This window comes from Strix uralensis, chromosome 2 (assembly GCF_047716275.1).
Source record: "Strix uralensis isolate ZFMK-TIS-50842 chromosome 2, bStrUra1, whole genome shotgun sequence".
NCBI classification, from domain to species: Eukaryota; Metazoa; Chordata; class Aves; order Strigiformes; family Strigidae; genus Strix; species Strix uralensis.
Genome location: NC_133973.1, coordinates 137006940 through 137031868, shown reverse-complemented (window position 1 = coordinate 137031868; position 24929 = coordinate 137006940). Strand labels below are relative to the sequence as shown.

At 44.6% G+C, this 24929-nt stretch overlaps 1 protein-coding gene across 6 annotated transcripts in view; it reads left to right on the top strand.

Moving 5' to 3' along the window:
• The window catches only part of FAM168A (family with sequence similarity 168 member A), a 226631-nt gene that overhangs the window by 74232 nt on the left and 127470 nt on the right, over positions 1–24929 (top strand). The window lies entirely within an intron of this gene.

Below are 24929 nucleotides of genomic sequence, written 5' to 3'. Positions count from 1 at the left end.
CTGTTATTTCACACCGAAAGTGTATCAGCAGAATATGGGTCTCTCTAGTGCAATCAGAATATTTTCTACACAAGAGGAGATGTGTATTAAATTTTTCCCCTCAAACACAAATACAATGTGCTTTAATGGAAAAAAAAAAATCCATTTGCTACCTTAAAATAATTTGTTGGGGAAAAAAATTACTTTTTTTGTGTGAAGGCTTTGTGTCTGCAGGATGCCAGCTGAATGCCATGTAGGAATTGACTGGTGCTAATGTTGATTTTAAAAAAAAGGCAGAATTGCTTGGGCGCAGGAGGTTATCAGTCAAATATTGTTTAGAGAAACTGTTCTGATGTGCTGCCTTTAATACCTCACCGAGGGGTGTAGATGGGCAATAGTATGAGTAGTCTGGGCAACAGTAAAATCATTACTTTTCTCCTGATCACTTAACTAAATCAATTTACAGGAAGAATATCTGTGTTGGTTAAATGAGAGGAAAAAAATATCCATACACATATGTTGTTCTTGTTATCATCCCCCAGCTCCAGACCTCACCGCTGATGCAGGGAGAGCGTTGCAGGATGCCTCACGGCTCTGCCTTGGACTATATGTATTTTTTAAAGAGTTCTTCCTCCTTTCTGCTGCTTTGATCCTGCTTTTCCCTTTGAAAGCCAGACACGTAGCTAAACCTTCAGTTCTCATTATCGTTGTCATCTTTTGTGTCCATCTTTTTTAAAATTTTTTTTCAATCCCACCTGTGAAATAGGTATGCTTTTAAAAAAGAAAACCCAAATGCCAGGTTTATGATCTGGGTTTTGTATCTCTCTGCCATGGCTCGCAAATGAGTGTCAGCCTCAGAATGGACACAAAAGGGTTTACTGGCTCTTCAGTGCTTTTGCAGGATGATAAATTTAAATCAGAGGGGAATTAAAATGTAAAGATAGTGCATCTGAGAAAGGGCGTCTCGCATCTGGAAGAATCGGTTGTGTCTTGCTGGAGCTACTGGCAAATTTATGAGAAGCAAATTGGAGTTTCAAATGCTGCTGTCCTCTCCTATTAACTTTTTGCCAGTAATTCAACATGATCAAAATAACAAACCGAAGCACTTCATGTTCAGTATTTATACTTGGGAGTACTCGGTATGGGATGATGTTACGTGGTTGGTTTGTTCTGTGTGGCTGATTTTTTCTGCCTCTCAAAGTTGAGTATGGTGGGAGCTCGGGGAGTTGTCATCTCATGCTGAAGAATAAGGCACAGCTCTGAAAACCTTCAGACTCTGTATCTTCAGGAAAGAAGAATTATAAGGGAAGAAACCTGCCTTTTCTTGGTTAGGGTTAGGGTGCTGCGCAGGCTAACTGGGCAGTAGCATCTAGGTGATCTAGCTGAGGGGATCAAATGCACCCTCAGTAAGTTTGCAGATGACACCAAGTTGGGTGGGAGTGTTGATCTGCTTGAGGGTAGGGAGGCTCTGCAGAGAGACCTGGACAGGCTGGAGTGATGGGCTGAGGCCAACTGTATGAGTTTTAATAAGGCCAAATGCCGGGTGCTGCACTTTGGCCACAACAACCCCCAGCAGTGCTACAGGCTTGGGGAGGAGTGGCTGGAGAGCTGCCAGTCAGAGAGGGACCTGGGGGGGATTGATTGATAACGAGCCAGCAGTGTGCCCAGGTGGCCAAGAAGGCCAATGGCATCCTGGCTTGTATCAGCACTAGCGTGGCCAGCAGGGACAGGGAAGGGATCTTACCCCTGTGCTCGGCACTGGTGAGGCCGCCCCTCGATTCCTGGGTTCAGTTTTGGGCCCCTCACTCCAAAAAGGCCCTTGAATGACTCGAGCGTGTCCAGAGAAGGGCAACGGAGCTGGTGCAGGGTCTGGAGCACAGGTGTGATGGGGAGCGGCTGAGGGAACTGGGGGGGTTTAGTGTGGAGAAGAGGAGGCTGAGGGGAGACCTCCTGGCCCTCTCCAACTCCCTGAAAGGAGGGTGCAGAGAGGGGGGATGAGTCTCTTGAGCCAAGGAACCAGCGGCAGGCCAAGAGGGAATGGCCTCAAGCTGCGCCAGGGCAGGGTCAGACTGGCTCTTAGGAAGGATTTCTTTGCAGAAGGGGTTGTTGGGCGTTGGAATGGGCTGCCCAGGGCAGGGGGGGAGTCCCCATCCCTGGAGGGGTTGAAGAGTCGGGCTGACCCAGCGCTGAGGGATCTGGTGGAGTTGGGAACGGTCAGGGTGAGGTTCATGGTTGGACTGGAGGAGCTTCAAGGTCTTTTCCAACCTAGACGATTCTGTGATTCTGTGATCTGAAGAGGACAAACCCGCTCTTGAAGGTCTCCTTCCTCTCCTCTTCCTCCCCAAGCTCTTCAAGGCAATGACTGGTTTCACGCAGTGTTAGAGTTAATGCAGAAATGCTCTTAATTTCTGAAAAAATGAAGTGCAGCATTTAACGCAGGTTTTTAATCAGTCCATCATCTAGCAACTGGATTTTTATTGTGTGGATACAAAAATTGCAGCATTCAATGAAAGGATCAAGAAGTCCCATCGCAAGTGACTTTGGACTAACCTGCTTCTAGGAGACCCTTTTTGCTTAAGGGTCTCCTAGAAGATTTATCTGATGTCTATGAGTCCTGATACTTTGGATTTTTTACCTTTAAAACATGGCATGTGTGTATGTGAATTGATTTTAAACTTCAAATCTCTTCTTGAATCACATTAAGCTTTTGCCCACGATATTTAGTAGTGAATTTTGCAAACTTGGAGTAAATTGCAGTTGAATTTTAATTTTTTCTCTTATCTCTTGTTCCTGTAGTATATGGTGGGCTAAATAGTGGCATTTAATTTCATTTCTCATACTGTCTTTTTTAAGATACTGCTTTCATGCATGATATATTTCTCCTGAAGTTAAACTGTTGCTAACCTTTGTTTCTTTCCCTGGGTAAATTTTTCCTAGCATCCATTTCATCTCATCAGCCACTTGAAGTGGAAAAGAAGATGTAGGGCAGAAGGGAAAGGGGAAATGTGGGTGCATTGGGGGTCAGTATGTTACGCAACTTCTCTGGATGGTGATGTTTGGCTTCTTTGTGCTCCCTTCCATGTTCTTCATCCAGTTCTTGACACCATTTCTTAGTATCTTCATATTTCGATAAACTTTTTATCAAATTATTTAAAAAAATATAATTGAGCCCTTTATATTTGTAGTCAGCTGCCAGTGCAACCCAGTATTATCAGAGAATCATAGATTACCAGGTTGGAAGGGACCTCAAGGGTCATCTGGTCCAACCTTTCTTGGCAAAAGCCCGGTTTAGACAAGATGGCCCAGCACCCTGTCTGTCCAAATCTTAGAAGTGTCCAATGTTGGGGAATCCACCACTTCCCTGGGGGGATTATTCCAGTGGCTTATTGTTCTCATTGTGAAAAATTTTCCTCTTATGTCCAGTCGGAATCTCCCCAGGAGTAACTTGTACCCATTACCCCTCATCTTTTCCTTGTGACTCCTTGTAAAAAGGGACTCTTCATCCTCTTTGTAGCCACCCTTTAAATACTGGAACATGGTGATGAGGTCTCCCCTAAGCCTTCTCTTCTCTTATGTAGGAGGATTACTGCCTCTGTGTTTGAGAGGCTGCCTTGACCTTGAAAGCAGCTTGCGCTCAGCAGTGCAAGGGGGTGGAAGGGCAATGAGATACGGCGTCATTCAGCTTTCAAGGGAATTTTCCCTGCCATGCACTTCATTGTCCTCTGCTGATTGCCCCAAAATATCCACCTTTCATGAGCACCTTGGATGTTCGGGTGTTTAGTTGAGCAGCAGTGTTGTGCATGCACTAGTGTGCTCAGTTTGCAGAGATTTGGGAAGATGCTGCTACCCAAGTTGTTCCTGAATAGCTGAAGTGCTAATTATATATGAGCAGGATATATTATTTTATTCAGTATACACACATACTACCTTGCATCTCTCCGCAGATGATTTCACTGGCTGCACTTCTGTCAGGGCTCTCTGAATCTCCCAACTTAATTATGACGATTATGAATAATTTCATCTCTGCAAACATTACCTTATCTCTTTGCTCTCTTTTCCAGTTTCAGCGCCGTACACAAAATACTGCTGGTCCTTGTAAAGGATCTTGGAGCACCTTGCTGTTACCCTTTTGGGAACCTGAACATCCAATGTTTAGTACTAACCTGTGTCCTATAGCTTAGCTGCTCTCTAATCCATGACAGTCCCTTTTCCTCTTATCCTGCAACTTTAGTTTTTTAATAGTGTCTTGCTAAGGCTTTTATTAATAGCTTTTTGAGGTCATCACCCCCCCCAATTATGGACTCTTTAGTCATTGCTGTATAGCCACAATTGAAGGATTTTGTCTGAGTTATTTTGCTTCCCATGCTGTGTCTGTTTATCCGAGTGTGGCAGGGCGATGCATCATTACAGCCAGTTTGCTTTGTGTGAAATAAGACATTGGGTAATTCCATGATAATCCTTAATACACTTATTAGAGATAAGTACAAGTCATCTTCTGTTATGTAATGAGTGATTTGAATAGGATAGCGTGTGTTTGAAAAAATGGACAGGTCGCTCAAAGCCTTTCCTGAACTGTTCAGTGAACAATCTTTGGTTTTACTGACTTTAGTATATATTTACTTTTTCTTCCATCTTGTATTTCTCTAGTAGCTCTCTGGAGATGCCTAATCTTTCTATACTTGAAAAAATAATACACATTTGTAACTGGTATACACACTTTCTAGGTTGTTTGTGGTATTTTGTCTGTTTATGCTACTCTTGGTTTGGATTTTGGCTCATTCGCTTCCCATAATCTTGTTTTCTGATGAGGCTTCTCCTCCCTGCTGTCCTCTTCTCCTCCCATTGGAGGTTCTGTTACATCTCCTCAGGTAGACAACAGGCAGAGTCTATTGTCTTTAATTTTCTCACCTTTTGACTTAAGGCTCTTGCATACTATTATCGTTATTTAAAAATCCTCCTGTAAACAAATGCATCAAATTTCCACGTCACCATGCTTATTTGTAGTCGAAAACGTTGACTTCCGTGACGTTGTGACTGTTGGTACTTAGTGACCACAGCTGTTGGTATATTTCAAATCCAGTCTTGTTATTTATCTTGTTTTGGACTTTAGATGAAAGTAGTCTCAATTTTTTAATGCCACAGAAATAGCTATTGCAAGAAAAAATGGTTAAGTAACTGAGAAACTGCTTTTCTGAACTCTGCTGTGATAGTTGACACCATTTACCTCCTCCTGTGTCAACCAGTTGGATATCCCTAGCCCTTGAGCAGTTCCTTTTCCCATAACCAGTTTATGGCATTGAAGAGTCACAGAATCATCTAGGCTGGAAAAGACCTTGAAGATCATCTAGTCCAACCATTAACCTCACACTGACCATTAAGAAAGAACAAACTGTTAAGAAGAAAAACTGTTCTCACATGCTGCAGGATCTACTTATGTAGAGACACCAGAAAATAGACAGACTCTAACACTTTGAAGACCAGTGTGATGGAGAGCTGATCATGGGATCTCTTCTGGTCATCGTGTTGTCCATTGTGAAGTCCACACGCTGGTTGGTCTTTCTCCCACATCACCTCCATGAGACAACGAATACGCAGCCTTTGGAGGTGTGTGGTCGGCAGTAGTTTGCAGTCTGCTTAGTCCAGGTAGGCATAGATCAGTGATCAGACTTTTGGAGAGATGAAAAAGAGAGAGCAAAGGCAGAGCCAGTGTGCTTAGAGGTGAAACAGCCCGGGACATGATCTGTAATGGAAGTGCTGCAGGTGGCCTTTCCTGGCTGTGATGATCACCTCTGGTCCCGTACGCAGAGCTTGGCAGATGGAAACTCAGCCAGGTCTCAGGAGTCATGGCTTTCAGAGACATGGAAAAAAAAAAAACAAAACAATATATTAAAAAAATTTAAAATGTATTTTTGAAACAGAGTATTTTAAAATGGAGTCATTTTATACTGCTTCACACCCAAAAAACCCACGTGCACAAGCACTGAGTTGTGGAGATCAGAAATCTACTCACGAGATAGCTCTGAAATGAGGGTAATTGAGCAGATATTTAAGATATAGCAAGACAAGTTATGTCATAAAAATATAACCATGTCACTCCAAGCAGAAAGTCCTTGGAAACAGCTTCAACTGCAATTTTTCCCTGTCCCAAATAAGCTTTCATTATTGGCAACGAAGTTCTGAAGTGCTGTTTGTTAGCAGAATTTACGGATGACTGACAGCATGCTCAGTCCTCAGAGTCCTCGTGTTAAAGACAGTTCTTGCTATTGAAAAATATATAAGAAATCCAGAAAAAAACCCAGGGAGTGTACAATATTCCCAAGCTAGGAACAGCACACATGGCTTTTAATGGTAGTTTGTTTGATTCTGGGATGTAGAAGTGATGTCTTTCAGATGCTTTTCAGTGAGAGACAGAGCTTCATTTATTTTTTTCCTTCTCCTACTCATCTGGAAACAGAAATGAGCAATTCCACCTATTTGTCTTGTTGATGGCTGTTTTCTCCTAGTATAGGGAAATAGTTTCCACTTATATTATCTCATAGGGATGTGGAGCAGTTTTCCATTTGCTGCTCTTGGCTAGCGAGGAAACAGTGAAAGAAATCTGGGGGAAGTTGGGGAAAGAAAAGGAAAATTTTAAGTAACTGAAACCACTGAACTGTGTGTCCTGATTTGCCTGAAAATTCCTCATTTTGGGGGTGACAATGATGAAAATAACTAAGGAAAACGCTGTGCCAGGTCTTGCTGATGGTGGTAGGTGAGCGCTGCTGTACTAACATTTTTGCTTTAGGCTGGTGAAGTCTCTTACTGCTGATAAAATGTTGAGCTGCAGGATGTCGTAATGCCTTCTGTAACTCTAGCAGTGTTAATTTTTAGTTTTAAAATTATTATTAATAGAAGCATCTTGGGGAAAGATGTCTTTCAGTCAGACTGGTTATATAGAGAAATAATGCTGGTACGAAGCATCAGATATACCAAAACCAGAAATATATTTATCCTTGCTGTTATTGAACTTGGAAAAGATTCAGTAATTTGGGTGGTCCACAGCTGTTTGTAAATGCCTGAGTCTTTTTTTTTTTTTTTAAAAGCGGTAGAAAATTGCAAATACGTACGCAAAACATTATTTTGCTTTAAGTATCATGTTTTCATAAGCCCTACTAAGTGATGGTCCATTGGCAGTGTTAAGACTAATCTAATGACTCTAATGACTACTGATGCAATTAGAAGGTAGGAAGGATCAGTTTTTAAAAATTGTTCCAGCTAGGTGTCTAGCTATTTAAATAGCACATGTATATATTAAATTTTTTTTTAAAAAAATAGTAGAATACCTCTGGGGACTCCCTTTTCTCTAGAACTGTTAAATCCTTCCCGTAGAATAACTCCCAGCTCTTCCACCTGTGTTTCAGATAACCTTCGAAAAATGGAACTGTCAGATCAAATTTTCTTTCTGCTGGACCCTGTTAATAACTAGAAACCCCCTGGAATTTCTTGCTACTGACCTGCAAGACATGCTTCTGGTATAGCGACCCAGCAAACTCTAGCCTTGGACAACTGGAACAGTGAAAAGGGCAGAAGTAAATACCTTCTTGAAATTACATTTAAAAATCGGTTTAGGCAGTTTTCATCTTTAACTCATTTTGAAGTTAAAGCCTAATTATTAATAGTTAAATTCAGGTTAAATAACCCAATTTTCGTCTAGCTCTGCATTAAACAAGTTGCCAGAACTTGGTAACGGGTTAGGTAGGAAGCATTCTCTGAGGCGGCATCGCTACACTGCAGACTTCATTTACACCCATCACCTATAATAGTATTTTTAAAACATTAATTTGCATAGAATGCAGTTACTGTCTTTCAGAAAAAATTAATTACCCTTCCCCCAGCTGGACCTATCTATGATTAAACTGAAATGCAAAAGTAGGATTCATGCTTTTTGAAAAATGTGTTTGCCAGACTCTCATCTGAATTGTAAATAGCAGCTTTGGGTTTGAAATTAGTCATGGGCTTACAGTCCCGTTCTACAGATGAGTAAATGACAAATGAATTTGGGTAGTGATGTCTTTTTTTCTGGTAGTTTGTATGAAATGGGCAACTACTGAGCATAAAAATGCCAACTTAAAATTCCTTCATGTGTTTTGTGTTGCTGGAAGTTCAGATTGTACTTGTTGATTTAAAATTGGACATTGAAATCATATGTTGGCAGCGGTTGAAAAGTACGGTGTTTACTTGACATCAGCACTGGTTTCATCCTGGAAAACACTAGCTTTTATTTTGCTCAAACCGCTGTCTAATACTTCTGAAGTAGGAGGGCTTTTGCAGCCGGGGGCGGGGGCGATGCAGCAGGGGGTGTGTGTGTGTGTGTCACTTTGAACCTATTGTGAACTGACATTTCCTTGAAGCACAAAGAAACATTATAGTGCCCAAAATGATGTCTTGGATGTCATGTAGAAATTTTAGGTCATAGGGATCAGGCAGAGTAAATTCCAACAAAGCCTTGACAGCCCCAAGTCCCTTCTCAAATTGTAGCTGATTCTTGAAATTGGGAACTTAAGAATGATGCTGTTGTCTGAATTTGTCTTCAGATTATACTAGTTTAATTTAGTATGGGTTTTGTTCTTGCTTTTCTACTCTGAACCAAGATCAGTATGAAGAGAACGAGAATTAATTGTATTAATATTGTCCACTAGAGTCTCTGTCCTCAGAGATGCTAAAACTCTGGCTGGATAGCCCACGAGCAACCTAACAGAGCTTTGAAGTTGTCCCTGCTTGGAGCTGGAGGTTGGAGAAGATCCCCACCGGAGGTCCCTTCCAACCTAAATGATCCTGTGATTTTGTGATCCCAACAGAATTATTCACTAAGCTCCTGCCGATCGCTTCTCAGCAAACTGATTGGAGATGGAGATAGCGGGGATTTGCCCCCAGAACTTCTATTGACTGTGACGTTGAACACATGTGTCCATGTCTCATAGGCAGGCACTTTAGCTCCTGGGTTACAAATTGGACCTGTACTAGCAATTAAATTTTTATATGTGAAAGGCTGATCCAAATCTTCAGTCCTCAGTTGGGGTTGCTGTGCAGTGCTGCTGTGCAGTAGCATCCCTGTTCAGTCCCAAAGGCATCTTAAAAGAGGAGTCTTTCTCCATATGTGTAAAAACTTTGGGATTTTGAATAAAAAAAGAAAAGGGAATGGACACAGCGTATAAATACTTTGTTTGCCAAGCATGCTTCTTTCCTGCAACGATTAAATATCTTTGAAGGGTCTCTTCCAACTGAAACCAGTCTATGATTCTGTGATCCTATTAATGAGAAATAACCGACTCTGCTGTTAATGATAAAATATGATGGTAGTTGAATGGGTGCAATCAGTTTGGCAATCTTAGAGATTGCTGCCCGAATAGTTTCATCTCTTTATTACAGGTCGCTTGAAAGCAGTTAATCTGGAGTAATTTAGTTGTGATATGACCTGGCTAGTCTCAAAATGACACTTTTAAAGAAGTTGCCAAATAGAGCCATCTGTTTTCTTATACTCTTAATTGCTCATTCAGCCCAAACAACTCAGCAGATCTAAGGAAACCAGTTAGTGAGGAGGGCCAAGTGTTGATGTGCTGTTCTAAAACTATCTTGGTAGGAATTAAGACTCCTTGTCGGGAGCACAGACCCAGAGCCTTAGACTCCTTTATTTTTTTTTTTAATACTTCCCTACTTAATCTGGTTGTGCTTCTGTTCACATCACCTGTTCTGCTCTATAGATGAGGCTGGTGAGTTTTATCCTCTCTCTTGCTTGGTAAGAAGTGACCTTTAAATTGCTTTTCCTGCAGCCTTCCGGGCACTGCAAGCCTCCTCTGAAATGATTTTGTGATGCCTCAGTTCTTAAGGCTTTCAAATTCTTCCTTAGGACACGCTTCTATTACAGAGGCTGGAAGAAAGGTGCTTCTCAAAGGGCAAAACCCCTGTGCTAGGCTGTGTTTTATAATCTTACTGAAGTTCCAGTTGCTGCTTCCTTCAGTGTCCCTCTTTAGAGGACGGGTTGCAAGGAGAAGCCCCGCCAGAGTCAGGAGCCCCAGAACACGTGTTTTTTCCAACACGCAGGCCTACGCAATCCCCGAGCCAACGTGAGCTTGCACTGTCCACGCTCAGAGCTGCCCGAACGCGCGCCCATGCCTTCAGCGCCGTGCCCGGAGCCAACGCCGCCGTTGGAGCAGGCTCTGCACCAGCGACGTTCGTGCGGCTTTGAGTGGTTTGAGCATAAACAGAGCAGCTTCGCATCTGTCTGCAACTCTCTGTCTAGAGACGGGCGCCCTCCCAGCTCTATTGCTTCCTCCTTCCTTTGAGCAGCTTGCTGTGGAGTCCTTTGCCAGCTATAAACTATTTCAGCTCTCGGCAGGCTCTGCTGTTATTGCAAACAAGAAGGGGGAATAAAAGCTGTCTGCATTTCGAGCGTGTTTGCCTCGAAGCAGGGGAGGGAAGAAGAGGCTGCAACAAGTGGCTCCAGCGTCAGCTGGTCCTCCCAATCACACCAGGGTCACTGTTAGAGCCCATCTGCTTTATGGGGCACAAACTAGCCCTGGGGCTGTTGCTCCTTGCTGTGTGTGCAATGTTTCTTCTTTCTTTTTTTCTGGGAACAAAGTTCATTGCTATTTTTATCTGTATCGTGTAGCATTTAGTGGAGTTTTGGGTGCTGTAAGAAGCGATCAATAATACTTGTTGACTGACCTCTGAACAAGGCTTCCTATTGCTCACAGAGAAACAAATGTTGGGAGCAACTTGCTAAAAGCAGCTCTAATTCAGCAGAGACCCCTGGGGAGAACTGCAGCAGAAGCTGCTACCGATTCTGAGCGGTGAAGGAGGAGATACCAAGTGGAACAAGGCTGGGATGTGTCCCAGGGTGGGCTCCTGTTGATATGTTTCCTAGAATGACATCTCATGCTTTTGGAGGAGATTTGGGGTAGAAATATAAACTAGGCTACCTAATTAGTGCCTTATTGGGTGAGAGCTCAGTAGCACATTGGTGTGAAATTTAACTTGAGCAGAAGTGGCTAAAGAGAAAAAGATCACTTGAGATACTGTGGCTGTGTTTTAGTGAATGCCCTTCTCTACTAAGAAAGTTGGGTTGTAAACTGCTCTAAAATATTCTTTGATGCAATTTGTTCTTTGGAAATAGGTTGCTTAGGTTTGCAGACATCTAGCTGTAGACTGAGTGAAACCGTATGTTCAGGTTAATGCCCAGGCTATAGTGACACTATTCAAGTTACAGTTAGATAATGTATTTAAATCTTCGAAGGAGGACCACTAAACATTGGCTCTATTGTGTAAGCCCCATACTTTGTATAAACGATGCAGGGTTTGCTAAAGACTATACCCTTGAAGAGGAGCTAAAAGATAGATAAGAAGGAGCCAAAGGCTGGATGATTGCCCGAGAAGCGTGAAGTCAGTGAAAATCAGCAGTAACTGGGGGAAAGGTAAAGGTGGCAGGGGGAGATCACAACCACTGACTCCATTCAAGACCAAGGGGACTTGCCCCCTCCACACCTGTGGGGACGATGTGTGCTAATTTGCATAGTAAGTGAGGCTAATTTAAATATAACTAACCAATAGCATATGGAATGGTAATTACGGAGCCATGAGTGTAAATTTAGATAGGTTTTTACTAATCTTGTAACAAGATAAATAGGCTGTAGTGCCTTTGTGCGTGTGCTAGCTTTGTGGAATTACCCCCCAGCACCCATCTCTGCGCAGACGTGAAATAAAAGAAATACCTCTACCCTGTGCGTGTTGGCTTGCATATGGGGTGAAAGAGCCCTTGTTTTGGGATAACATAGCCATACTTTGTTCTTAGAATCACAGACTGGTTTGGGTTGGAAGCGACCTTTAAAGGTCTTCTTATCCAACCCCCTGCCACGGGCAGGGCCACCTTCCACTAGCCCAGGTTGCCCAAAGCCCCGTCCAACCTGGCCTTGAACCCTTCCAGGGAGGGGGCAGCCACAGCTTCTCTGGGCAACCTGTGCCAGGGCCTCACCACCCTGACAGGGAACAATTTCTGCCCTAGATCTAATTTAAATCTCCCCTCTTTTAGATCAGAACGCCTTGTCCTGTTGCTACAGAACCTACTAAAAAGTCTGTTCTCATCTTTCTTATAATATACTTTCTTTAAGTATTGAAAGGCCACAATAAGGTCTCCCCGGAGGCTTCTCTTCTCCATGCTGAGAAGAACCATCTTTTTCTGTCTGTTATGACTGGGAAGATTATCCTCTCACTTAAGTGCCATTAGTATAGACATAGAAATACCATAGTGGCAGGCATGGCAGTATATATACCCTCCTGACATATTTGAAGGTTGCATCACTATAAAATCGTGAGTAGCGTGGGGAAGGCAAGCAGTCGGTCCTTACTTGCTGTCTCTTCAGTACAAGAACTAGGGGATGTTGAGTGAAACTGGCAGCAGGCTTGTTAGAAAACAGAGCTGCATGTAGTTCAGCAGTTGAACTCATAGCCCCAGTGTGGTGCGGAGGGTAAGAGCTTGTGCTGGTTCAGAAGTGACTGGAAACATTCATAGAGAAGGTCTTCGAGGGCTGCTAAATCCTTTTTTCTCAGGGAATCTGTGAACAGCAGTTTGCTAGAGGTGAGGAGCGCTCTGTGAGGGAGCAGCACGGCACGCTTGTCCTTTCCATGTGTCCTGACATGCCTGGCCTCTGTCAGAGGTAGGATGCCAGTTTAGATTTTCTTTTGGTGTCTCATTTTTTGGGTCTGACCATTAGGTTTTTATGTATTCCTATTCTCCCTGCCCTGGGGTTCCTCACGAGCAGGCATGGTTCCTCATTGAGCTCTCAGTGCATCATCGAGAATGCTTCAGGTTGGCCTGGGAAAGTGTGTGATTTCTGTGTCCTCCAGAACCTCTGCCTGGCTGGTACTGGATGAGTCTGGAGAAGAGGAGGTTGAGGGGAGACCTCATGGCCCTCTCCAACTCCCTGAAAGGAGGGTGCAGAGAGGGGGGATGAGTCTCTTGAGCCAAGGAACCAGCAGCAGGCCAAGAGGGAATGGCCTCAAGCTGCGCCAGGGCAGGGTCAGACTGGCTCTTAGGAAGGATTTCTTTGCAGAAGGGGTTGTTGGGCGTTGGAATGGGCTGCCCAGGGCAGGGGGGGAGTCCCCATCCCTGGAGGGGTTGAAGAGTCGGGCTGACCCAGCGCTGAGGGATCTGGTGGAGTTGGGAACGGTCAGGGTGAGGTTCATGGTTGGACTGGATGATCTTCAAGGTCTTTTCCAACCTCGAAGATTCTGGGATTCTGAGAAGAGCAGCAAGCACGCGGTGCTGCACTCATGGACATCTCTGCAATTACCTTTTAAGTCTTAATGAGCAGTAACCCTGCCCCTCTCCCAGATGGATTTAGCTTAGGATACCATTTTTGAGCAGCCCCAGCCCTTGCTATGAGCAAGTCCCACCAGAGGACACCTGGTTTAGATGCCTGAAAACAAGCCTTGAGCATGAGATTGAGCTGTGTCCTGCTTCTGTTCCACAGAGCTGCCTGCCTGCATCCTGTGTAACGTTTGAAAGAGCAGACACGGACCAAAATCCAGAGCTTGAGAGTTTAAACTGAAATGGAGTTAGAGCTACCACTGCTGCCCTGGCACAGCCTTGTTCAGGAGAATTAATGCCATTCTCTGCAGTGATTTCCCCCCCCTCCCAACTCATTGCACTGCTATGAAATTGTACCTGTGTTAAACAGAAGAGAGTAAAGACGCATTATTTGTATCTCCTGCTTTCAGTTTCTGCTCTCTGAACTCCATCTTTCCTGCAGCTCAGGCTGTGGCTGCTGGGAGCCCAGGTCCATTTTATTTTCTGCTCTATCTTTTCTTTCAGCACAATCCAGACTCTAAAACTGAGGATTTCACATTTTCACCTGAACAAAGGGAAAGTGGAGATGTTTCCTGAAAAATGATGAGAAACACATCTCCTCCCAATGTCCCAAAACACGGGAGTTATCTAGAGATTTTCTAATGGGTACAACTTTGTGATGGGGAAGATCAAGACAGCAAGGCAGTGGTCCAGAGTGATTGTGCCAAGATGGGGCTAAGCGAGGTTCCTGCAGTTGTCTGTATCATCCTTTTTTGCAGTCTCTCTTTCTTTCCTGGAGGCAAGTTAAGGAGCTGTGGGTTAGACAAGGCATTTTCTGGTAGAAGGATATAGAAGATGGGTTGCAGGGACACCTTGTCACCTGCACTAGCTCCCATGAGCTGACAGATGCATCTGAGACCAGCAGGAACTGCTGATGCCTCTATTGCTGCCCAGATCTCTCTGTTTGCCGCAGGAGAGAGCGAGCTCGTTTTGCTGAGTCTTCTTCATCGTCCCTCTGCTTCTGCTGGGCTCCCACATGTTGCAGGGAAAACGATGACTAATATTGTGCTGCTGTGTCCCTGGCTGGCTGGGTGCAGCCACAGCTGCTGAGACTTCTAAAGCAAGGAGTGGAAGATGGGGTTATTTTCTTCCCAGTTTAAAAGATGAATAATTTTGTCTCCTTGTTGCTTAAGGGTTGCCATTGCCAGTTCATATTCCAGGTATGGTAAAGGGGAGATTCTGTGTGTGCCCTCCTGGTGATGCTGATTGTGTCTGTGCGGTGGAAGAAGTCAGATGTGGTCCACAGAGAGGGTTTCATTGCTTGATGAGTGATTGACCGCTTTCTGAATCTTGAGATTCTCCAGGAATATGTGGGGTTGGGAGGAATCCTGGCCACCTGGAAAACTCCAGCCCTCCTTGTTTGGCCTTCTTGGCTTGGATAGATTGGATCGGTGGGCCAATGTTGACGGGATGGGCTTCAACAAGGCCAAGTGCCAGGTCCTGCACTTGGGCCACAACAACCCCCTGCATGGCTACAGGCTTGGGGAGGGGTGGCTGGAGCTGTCTGGGAGAGAAGGATCTGGGGGTTCTCATTGACAAGCAGCTGGATAGGAGCCAGCAGTGTGCCCAGGTGGCCAAGAAAGCCAATGGCATCCTGGCTTGTATCAGCAATAGTGTGACCAGCAGAAGCAGGGAGGTGATAGTCCCCCTGTGCTCTGCACTGGTGAGGCCACACCTGGAGTGTTGTGTCCAGTTTTGGGCACCTCAATCCGAGAGAGATCTCGAGGGGCTGGAGCGAGTGCAGAGGAGGGCAACGAGGCTGGGGAAGGGCCTGGAGAATAAATCCTGTGAGGAGCGATGGAAGGATCTGGGACTGTTCAGTGTGAGGAGGAGAAGGTGAGGGGAGACCTCATCACTCTCTACAGCTCCCTGAAAGGACGTTGTAGAGAGGTTGGTGCTGGTCTCTTCTCCCAGGGAATTAGTGACAGAACAAGAGGGAACGGCTTTAAACTGCAACAGGGGAGGTTCAGACTGGGCATGAGGAACAAATGTTTCCCAGCAAGAGTGGTCAGAGAGTGGAATAGGCTGCCCAGGGAGGGGGTGGAGTCCCCATCCCTGGGTGTGTTTAAGGGCCGTTTGGATGAGCTGTTGGGGGATGTGGGGTAGGGGAGAACTTTGTAGAGTCGGGCTGAGGGTTGGACTCGATGATCCCGAGGGGCTTTTCCAACCTGAATGATTCTGTGATTCTGTGAATAGTTTAGTCATTGTTCCCATAATTCTGTTTACCCTCAGGGGAAGTGCTTTGCCCTGGAACAGAAGTCACTCTTGAAACTCTTCCATAGTATCCCTTTTTTATTCCCAAACTTCTGATGTGTAATTTCAGGAGGTGAGGGAGCTCTTTACAGGGTGTTTGCCAGCTACAAGCCTTGAAGCATCCGTTAATACCACTGGTACAAAACCCAGCAGAGCCTTGGCTGGGACTCTGTGGAGCTCTGGGTCTGTTGTCGGCTCGGATGGGTACGTCCATAAGGAATTGCTGTGACACTTTGTACCATTCCCTATGTTCTTAATAGCTCTTGAAAAAAGCTTTCCTATCTCAGGATCAGAGGTACCTCTGGGAATTAAACTCAGATTCCTTAGGACATAATTCGGTATTTTAACCGTAAATCTTCCTTTTTCTGTATCTTTTCTGATAGAGGTGGAACTTGTATCTCTGAAGGAGATACCTGAGTGTAGGTTTTATAGCAAGGGTGTTGGGATGATAATGTGCATGTTATTACCTTCAGCTGACCAACTCCTCTGTAAATAGGATAGTGGCAGGTAATCCCATTTGTCATGTCTGGTAGCTCAAAGCCTACACCAGGGAGGTGACACTTCTCCTTTCAGCTGGACAGGGGTTGCAGGGTGTATTTGTACGCCTGGGGAAGAAATTGTAATGTTTGTGTTCGTTTATTCCAAGTTATTCAGTTTCAAATCTGCTAGTGAACAGGCTAATGGTGGTGCTCCATCATGGTGATAGGCTGGAAGAGGACTCTCAAGGTGCCGTCTACCCTTTGGACCACAGAAGTAATTTGTTGGTTGTCCTTTGACCAAGTCATTGCTCTGTTTACATCCCTTAACTGCCTGCTCTCCTCAATCTTTTCTCACATAAGCCATTTGCAGCCTATCTTTGCCCTTTGTGTTGGTTCTCATTTTGTAGGAGAGGCTGATGTCTACCTCCAGTTGTCCTTTGGGGGCAGCTTTCCTCCTCCTTCACCATTTGCTTTTGTCATGCTGTCCTGATGGCCAAGAAGAACTGCCTGTAGACACCTGCATGATGGCTGCCTTTGCTCCTTGGGTGTATCTCCTCCGCTGGGATACTGCCAGGGTACCAGGGTATGGTGATGAGCGCAGGTTGTGCTCCCCAGAGCTGCCCTGTTTCATACTCGGCTGCTGTCTCCCATAAAGCTGGTAGGTGGTTTGTGTGTGACACCTGTCACCGTTCTCCAGTACTGTGATGGAGAGCGCTCTGCTGATGCAAACTCGAATAAGTGTGAATTACTTTGCTTTTTGTGCCTCATCTAATAGTGCAAATCCACATATTAGCAAGTGAAAAGTTATTGTTCACAGCATTGGAACCAAACTGGGGGTGTTGATTGCTAGCCAGCAGTGTGCCCAGGTGGCCAAGAAGGCCAATGGCATCCTGGCCTTTGTCACAAATAGTGACCAGCAGGGACAGGGAAGGGATCTTACCCCTGGACTCGGCACTGGTGAGGCTGCCCCTCAATTCCTGGGTTCAGTTTTGGGCCCCTCACTCCAAAAAGGCCATTGAATGACTCGAGCGTGTCCAGAGAAGGGCAACGGAGCTGGTGCAGGGTCTGGAGCACAGGTGTGATGGGGAGCGGCTGAGGGAACTGGGGGGGTTTAGTGTGGAGAAGAGGAGGCTGAGGGGAGACCTCATGGCCCTCTACAACTGCCTGAAAGGAGGGTGCAGAGAGGGGGGATGAGTCTCTTGAGCCAAGGAACCAGCGGCAGGCCAAGAGGGAATGGCCTCAAGCTGCGCCAGGGCAGGGTCAGACTGGCTCTTAGGAAGGATTTCTTTGCAGAAGGGGTTGTTGGGCGTTGGAATGGGCTGCCCAGGGCAGGGGGGGAGTCCCCATCCCTGGAGGGGTTGAAGAGTCGGGCTGACCCAGCGCTGAGGGATCTGGTGGAGTTGGGAACGGTCAGGGTGAGGTTCATGGTTGGACTGGAGGAGCTTCAAGATTCTGTGATTCTGTGAAATTAAAAACATTCATATCTTATAGCAAAACTCTCCAAAAGAAATTACTGAGATTTGCTTTGAAAATTACAGAAACTTGGCTCCTCCTAATAGGGTAGTTTATTTTGGGAGACAGATTAAAAGCCACGCTGGTTATGGGACATGATGTATTTCAGGGCAACACTGAGTGAAGAACCTAGTGCTTCTTGTTGTCCTCTTACTGAATCGAGCCTGTAAATGTCTTTGTAGTATCTGTGGGTGAAATACCTGCTCTTGGCACAGTACTGTGGATCCAGCCAGCCAAAAGATACGTAAGATTGGAGCTGGAAAAATGATCCTTTGTTCTGAAAGTCCACAGATCCATAATGATTCATCTTCAGCTTGTTTGCAACTTAGGGAGCAGAACAAGCCCTGACAGTCACTGACGGTGAGCGTGGGTGAGCTGCTGAGGCGCAGGCAGTTGCCTTCCCTTTCTTCCCTTGTGGGCAGGCTTTCCTCGGCCTCCCTGCTGAACAGATTTAATAGGTTTTTAGAGGCTCGAAGGGCTCAACGCACCTAGCTTGGCTTTCTGTCAACCATACTGTGGGGCTTCATGCAGTGATGTCTCCATCAGGCCTGTACCTTCCAGGTAAACTAGTGCCTGTGCTTCACAGAGGTCTGTATTCTTGATTTATTGCGTATGTTTTCCCCAATAAAGGATTCATGACATAGTTTAGGAGTTGGGGCTAGTTTAATTATGCAGAGCAGCTTTGGATTAACCTGGAACCTTTGGAAGTTGGTGTCTCTGGGTTGATTAGTGATGGGTCTGTCAGGAAATTACACAGACTCGTGTGAAGTCTCCAACCTGTGTCAGGAATATACATAGGATATATAGGGCATGGACCAGCAGATCACCTCATTAACCAAATCACCTCAAAATCACCTCAACTGGTCAGGAGGGAGCTAAACCCACGCCAGTTGCAGCACAACTTCCAGCCCTCTCTTGGGAAGCGGGACGTGGGGGTAGACAATAGGTTAACAAAACTAAACCAGAATAAGATGTGTAATTGCTAAGAGTCTGATGTTGAGAAAGAAGCAACGTGTAGCCGTAATTAACAGCCAAATAATTGAGTGATTTGCCAAAGTCGTGCAGGATACGCAGCGTGATGTATATAGAGAACATGCAGTGAAAGGGGTTTGCAGGAAATTATCTGAGGTCGTGGGCTGTTTCAGGCAGCCTCTGCTTGCTAAAAAGGCCACCCCTGTAGGGCAGAGGCTGCTGAAGCAGCTGTGAGCCCCATCTTTTTGGGAATATTGAGAGTCCCCAAACCTTTCCTGGGCTGCACATACTTTCTCAGTCTCATTACCCCTGGGAAAGTAAAACATGAGAGTTTGTGCTGCATTCGTCTGAAGCTTTACTTTGTTTGAAAAAACACTGAACAGCCTTAAGAAAAAAAAAAAAAGAAAAAAACCAGGATGCTTTTTCTTTTCTAGTGAAAGCAAGTGTTAAATACTGGATTACAAGATTGGAAACAGAGTCGTATTTTTATGTGGCTCTTTTGTAATTCCAGGATTATGTCTAACAAAGATCCTCTTCAGCTACACCAGTGTTTCATTCGCTGTGGATGCTAGTGACCCCAGAGCTTTTCCTACTGCGTTAAACTCTCTGAGATGAGGTCTTTCTCTCTATATTCAAGATGGAATTTCCTTTTTTTCCTTCTTAGTATTTTGTTAACCTATTTTAGGAGTGATTCTTCTGGATTTATACCAAATATAGCTGCTGTGACTCAGCCTCCTCTGTTCCTGGTTTTGGACTTGGAGATCCACTTGCTGCTTTTGCGTTTTGTAGCACTTCCCTCCGCCTCTGTATTTTCCCCTCTTCGTTTCTAATCCAGTCCTCTTGTGTTCCTCAAGTAGTGTTCTTCAGTTTAAATGGCTTTCCTATTGATCCCAGGATTTTTTAGATTGTCACAGTATTTTATAAATCCACATTAGAAGAATTCAGCACGGGAGATTCACTGTATCCAGTTGGCCATTAGACTTTCACGAAGCCCTCACCTGACATTTTAATAATACAAATGATAGATATGGAACTTAAGTGTGTTATTTCAGTTGTTCTAGATCTCTAGGGAGACTCTCCTCCACATAGCACCTATGGAGGAAAGTTCCTCATGAGCTACGTGCACGGGCTGTCATCCTTTGAAGTCCATCATGATGCTTGTGAATGTTGTTGTCTCAACCATGGTCCCACACTGCAGGAAGGAAACTACATCAGGGTTGAATGTTCTTTTGCAATTTGTATGAGCTTATGTTGAGGGCAGGGTGAATTTAATGGTGAGCAGTGGCTGATCTACAGTCCTTGAAGCTATGAAGTGCTCTTCATGTCGCACAGAGTTGGGGCAGGATCGTGGCAGTTTTCTCTCTTTGCGTGGCAGCCGTGGTGCAGAACCCACGCGTTGTTTGGTTTTATGTGTGCTCTTCTGTTAATGGCCAGAAATAGGGCAGAATCACAGAATCCCAGAATCATCGAGGTTGGAAGAGACCTTGAAGCTTCTCCAGTCCAACCATGAACCTCACGCTGACCGTTCCCAACTCCACCAGATCCCTCAGCGCTGGGTCAGCCCGACTCTTCAACCCCTCCAGGGATGGGGACTCCCCCGCTGCCCTGGGCAGCCCATTCCAACGCCCAACAACCCCTTCTGCAAAGAAATCCTTCCTAAGAGCCAGTCTGACCCTGCCCTGGCGCAGCTTGAGGCCATTCCCTCTTGGCCTGCCGCTGGTTCCTTGGCTCAAGAGACTCATCCCCCCTCTCTGCACCCTCCTTTCAGGGAGTTGGAGAGGGCCAGGAGGTCTCCCCTCAGTCTCCTCTTCTCCACACTAAACCCCCCCAGTTCCCTCAGCCGCTCCCCATCACACCTGTGCTCCAGACCCTGCACCAGCTCCGTTGCCCTTCTCTGGACACGCTCGAGTCATTCAATGGCCTTTTTGGAGTGAGGGGCCCAAAACTGAACACAGTAATTGAGGGGCGGCCTCACCAGTGCCGAGTCCAGGGGTAAGATCCCTTCCCTGTCCCTGCTGGCCACGCTAGTGCTGATACAACAATTACTGCCCATTGTGGATGTGAGTGTCCATTTACTCTGATCTGGGCTGAAATCCTTAACTCACTTCGCACAGACTATTCAATAGCTGTGAGATGGAGATGAGCAGGCCGGACACAATGTGGTGCAGAAGGATGGAGAGGGACGGGAAGCTGACTTTGTCAATGATGTCAACGCGGATTTGCAAGATGGTACAGGGGCTGATGAGTATTTTTGCTTGCCTCTTAATTGCCAATAACTGGCAGCACAGACTTAGCAACTCTCTCTCATGTTCAGTTTTCTGTTTCCCCCTTCCAATGTCTGCAGAAGATTTTCAAAATCAGATGGCAACAGCAAATTGCAAATCAGGGGGATTAGTATTTGTATCAAACACACTCCAGCAGAAGGAGATTACAAGTCCTGGGACAGCCAATAGCAAGAGCTCAGGAGCGTAGCTATGGAGTGGGTGCTGCTGGAAGGGGTGAGAAGGAGTAGAGTTCAGTGACATTGGCCACCTGATATTCTGCTCTGGCCCCTCTACGAGGCTGCCTTGACAGATGTTTTGCTTCTGCCAAAATTTTGTGTTCTCCTCTGGAAATGCTTGGAGGTTTCACCTCTCTCTGCAGAATAAATTCCTTCAAAAAATGTCATTCCTGTTCTTCAGTATCATACCTTTCTTTCTCTTTCAGCCAATATCAATTATTTTGCATCAGATTAAAAAAAAACCAGTAGAGGTGCAGGCGCAGGCTTCATCTTTTTATGGATGCTCTCTGTGTAGGCTGATCTGAACAAAGAAGGGATGTGAGACCAGCGAGCATCAGTGGCAGCTTCGCCAAGAGGTGAAAAAGGCCCTACTCATCCACACCGAGCTCAAGTCTAAAATACCTGTGGTTTTGTACGCGCTCAGCGGGGTGTCATGTTAATTTGAAAAATAATAGTGGTAGCTGGGGGAAACCTGGCCTTCCTCTGCAAAGGGTTTAAACGCTGAAGATACACATTCACTTAATTGCTTGCCTGGGGCAAACAGATTGCCTAAGGGTGAAATTAAAGTGCCAGTCCTAGAAAGCTTTCTAATTACATTTCTGTAGCCTTCAACCACATTAGGAGGAGAAGTCTGATGCTATTGTGCTGATAGCTAAATCTAGGCACTGTTGCTTTATTATTTCCAGAGAAAAAGGAGAGGTGTGAAGTGCATCTTCCTCTCCCTGTGCTGTGCACCTTCCTCTGTAATTGGATTAGGAGCGTTTTGCACATTGAGGGGTGCTGGCAGGGGGAGCACGGCCCCAGTAACGCAGGGACCCCCGCGCCCCGGGAAATTTATATTGAGATGCTTTATGGGGTGTCATTCACTCTGCTCTGACTTCTCAACACATGCACCATTCTGTTTAAATGCATTCATATTTGCAAAGACATTTAAATATAAATTTTATATTAAAATATAATATTTAAATTTATATTATGAATTGAGAAGGAATAACCAGATTATTTTATAGTTACTGAAAGAAGTCTATTTGGGGAAAAAGAAAGAAAGAAAGGGGGGACCTTGGGGAAGTGTCTTGCTGTGTAATGCTCGTTCTTTATGAAGTGTATATTCCCAGGCTCTCCAGCTCGTAGAGGTCATGATTACTCTCACAATTTGCCCTCCTCTTCTTTCCATCAAGGACATTTTTTTTCCCCCGTGTTGCCTGGCAATTCATGTGAAGATTGTTTAGGTCCTGCCCTGTGCTCTCTCTCTCTGTTTTCTGTGTCGGTCACATTGTCAAGCATCTTAGGACTGGTCTTCCAGAGGATGCACATCCAGCCTGGTTTCGGTCTCGCTAACGGGGTGTGCTGCCGTTGGGGCTGCAGGGGATTTTACTATGCTCACTATACATTTAATTCTTTCTAGATCCCAGTTCCTTGTTAGCTCTCCAGGCATCATTCTTCCTTGCTATTGGAATCATCTCTTAAAGCTGAATTAATCTTTGAACTGAAACCAGGAACTCATTTTCTATTATTTTTTAAAGAAAAAGCCCATGCCACCCAATATTTCACAAAACACTGCCTGGGAGTATTGAGCTTATTTTCCAAGCATGTAAAAACAAACCTGTGAGTTCATTAAAAGCTAGAGTGAATCTTACCAAAATTAGTCCCCTGCCAGGCTGTGTTTTTCATCACAGGTAATATCAATTTGGGCATTGTCAGAGCAGAGAAGAATTTGGAGAAAGGAAATCTCTGGAGCCGGTGGTGTGCACCTGTTGTATGATTGATAGAGATAATTTAAGATGCGAATTGAATTGTTACGAAGAATGATGGCAAAAAGGTTATTATGTACAGAGATGATGCTTATCAGCATGAAAATAAATGTGTCACAAATTGGTTGCAAATCAAAGGCCTGATTTTTTTTTTTTTCTTTTTCGAAATGCATAAATAAGGGTGTGCGTCTGTAAGTCACGTAATCGCTGTCTAACATATGCTAGGGTCTTTGCAGAATATACAAAAGACTTTGCTCTGTAGAGTTTATAATGTCAAACTATGAGGCTACAGACATCTCTGTGTGCTTAAACCCAGGTGGGTTTAAGCATGCCTACGCCTAAGTGTGTTGTAAAACAGCTGCAGGCACTGAATTCTAAAAATAATTTAATTATTGGTCACAGGAGCTCCCTATCTATTTGGACATGTACAAGTGCTTAGTTTGGTGTTGGCTTTGGTACAAGGCAGCAGCACGTGTATGTTTTGGTGTCTTACTTCTGTTACATTATTATGGTGCGAAGACGTAGGGAGATGTTAAAGTTTAATTTCGGTGTATTTTGGAGAAAGCCATTACCCGAAGATTATATGTTCTGTCTTCAATTAAACGTTTGTCTTTGTACCTATAATACTACTGAAATTATATTAAAAATGCAGAAAGCTTAGGCACGCTGGCAATTGGACAGATTTTGTAGAGACAGTCTGAGTTGTGGTGGCAGTGTGTGTGTAAAATTTGGGGTAACCTGTTGACTGTACATGACATTTAAAAACCAAATTCACTGAATCTGTTAAATTGCAAAATTGATTTCTTACAATAGGGATTAACATGTAATTAAGCCATTTTGTGGCAAATGGAAACTCTTAGACATTTTTTTTTTGTCAGTGTGGGAGTCATAGCATCAAAGGGACACTGATTGATAGAAAATAAGGTTTTTATTACTGCTATGTTGAAAGGCATCGTAGCTCTCGGTGTGGAGGCTCCGGCATCCTTCAAGCCAAAGCAAATGTGAATGACAGATTAGTGAATTAAACTAATCATATCATTGCTGGATGCCCTCTTGAGTTTTATTGTTGCGTAATATCCTTTGACAGTGAACGTGTTGATTTTTTTGGTATTACTTTTATCGAAAATAGGGGTAGTTGCGATTGGAAATCCTACTTCACGCTCAGACACAGAGAGGATTGTCTCGTATTGGGTCGCATGACTATTGCATCATTAATATTTTAAACAAAACACTGGGATTCTTTTTTCCTACGCACGGATGCTGCAGCCCTGGCTGTTCAAATGGTTCCACGTATCCTTGACCTTACATGCAGGAGAAATCAATTTGAGGTGAATAGAAATGTTCACATGTGAAGACCAATATTTGCTTAGCTGCTTTAGAGTAAGCTTTTCCCTTTAAACATTTCCGAGAGACCTCAAAGACTTTTTTGTTGTTTTTTAATGTCAGCATACACTGTTATTTTAAGGAAGAAGTGAATGACTGCTCTGCTTTTAGTTTCTGCTGCGCCATTCAATCCCCAAACTGGCCTTATCCCCTCTCTAGATGAAAAACAAGAAAGCAAAGCTGGGTTGTCTGGCCAGCCTGAATCATAGGCCGGGATTTAGCAATTCTTTTTTGCTGATATAAACTGCAAGCTGTAAGCTCCTTCAAACTTCATTGAATCTCTTCCCACTCTTTAGGAAGGAAAGTCCGGAAATCTATGAAAAGTGTTAATTGTTGACTTGCTGTGGCCTTTCAGCCCTTTCCTTTGTCTGTGCTGCAAAAGCATTCCTGGTTTTGGCCTCCTGGGCTGGGTATATTCACTGGAAACCTGAATGGGTGAATAAGAGCACTGCAAAATCCTCTGTAATGGCAGGCTGAAAAATTCTTGGCTTTTACAGTGATTATGAAACAAATATGCTAATTGACTGCATATTGCATGCATTATAAAGTCATATACATTCACAGGTCTCGGTCTCCTGTCTCTTGGATAGTGTCTGCTACTAACCTTGGGTTATTCCTGTATTGAATGTTTAACTTATGTTTGAGACCTAGTACAGCTTTATAAACATATGTAGCCTTTATTTAAAGATTCCAAGTGATTGATCATGGTCATCCGATGT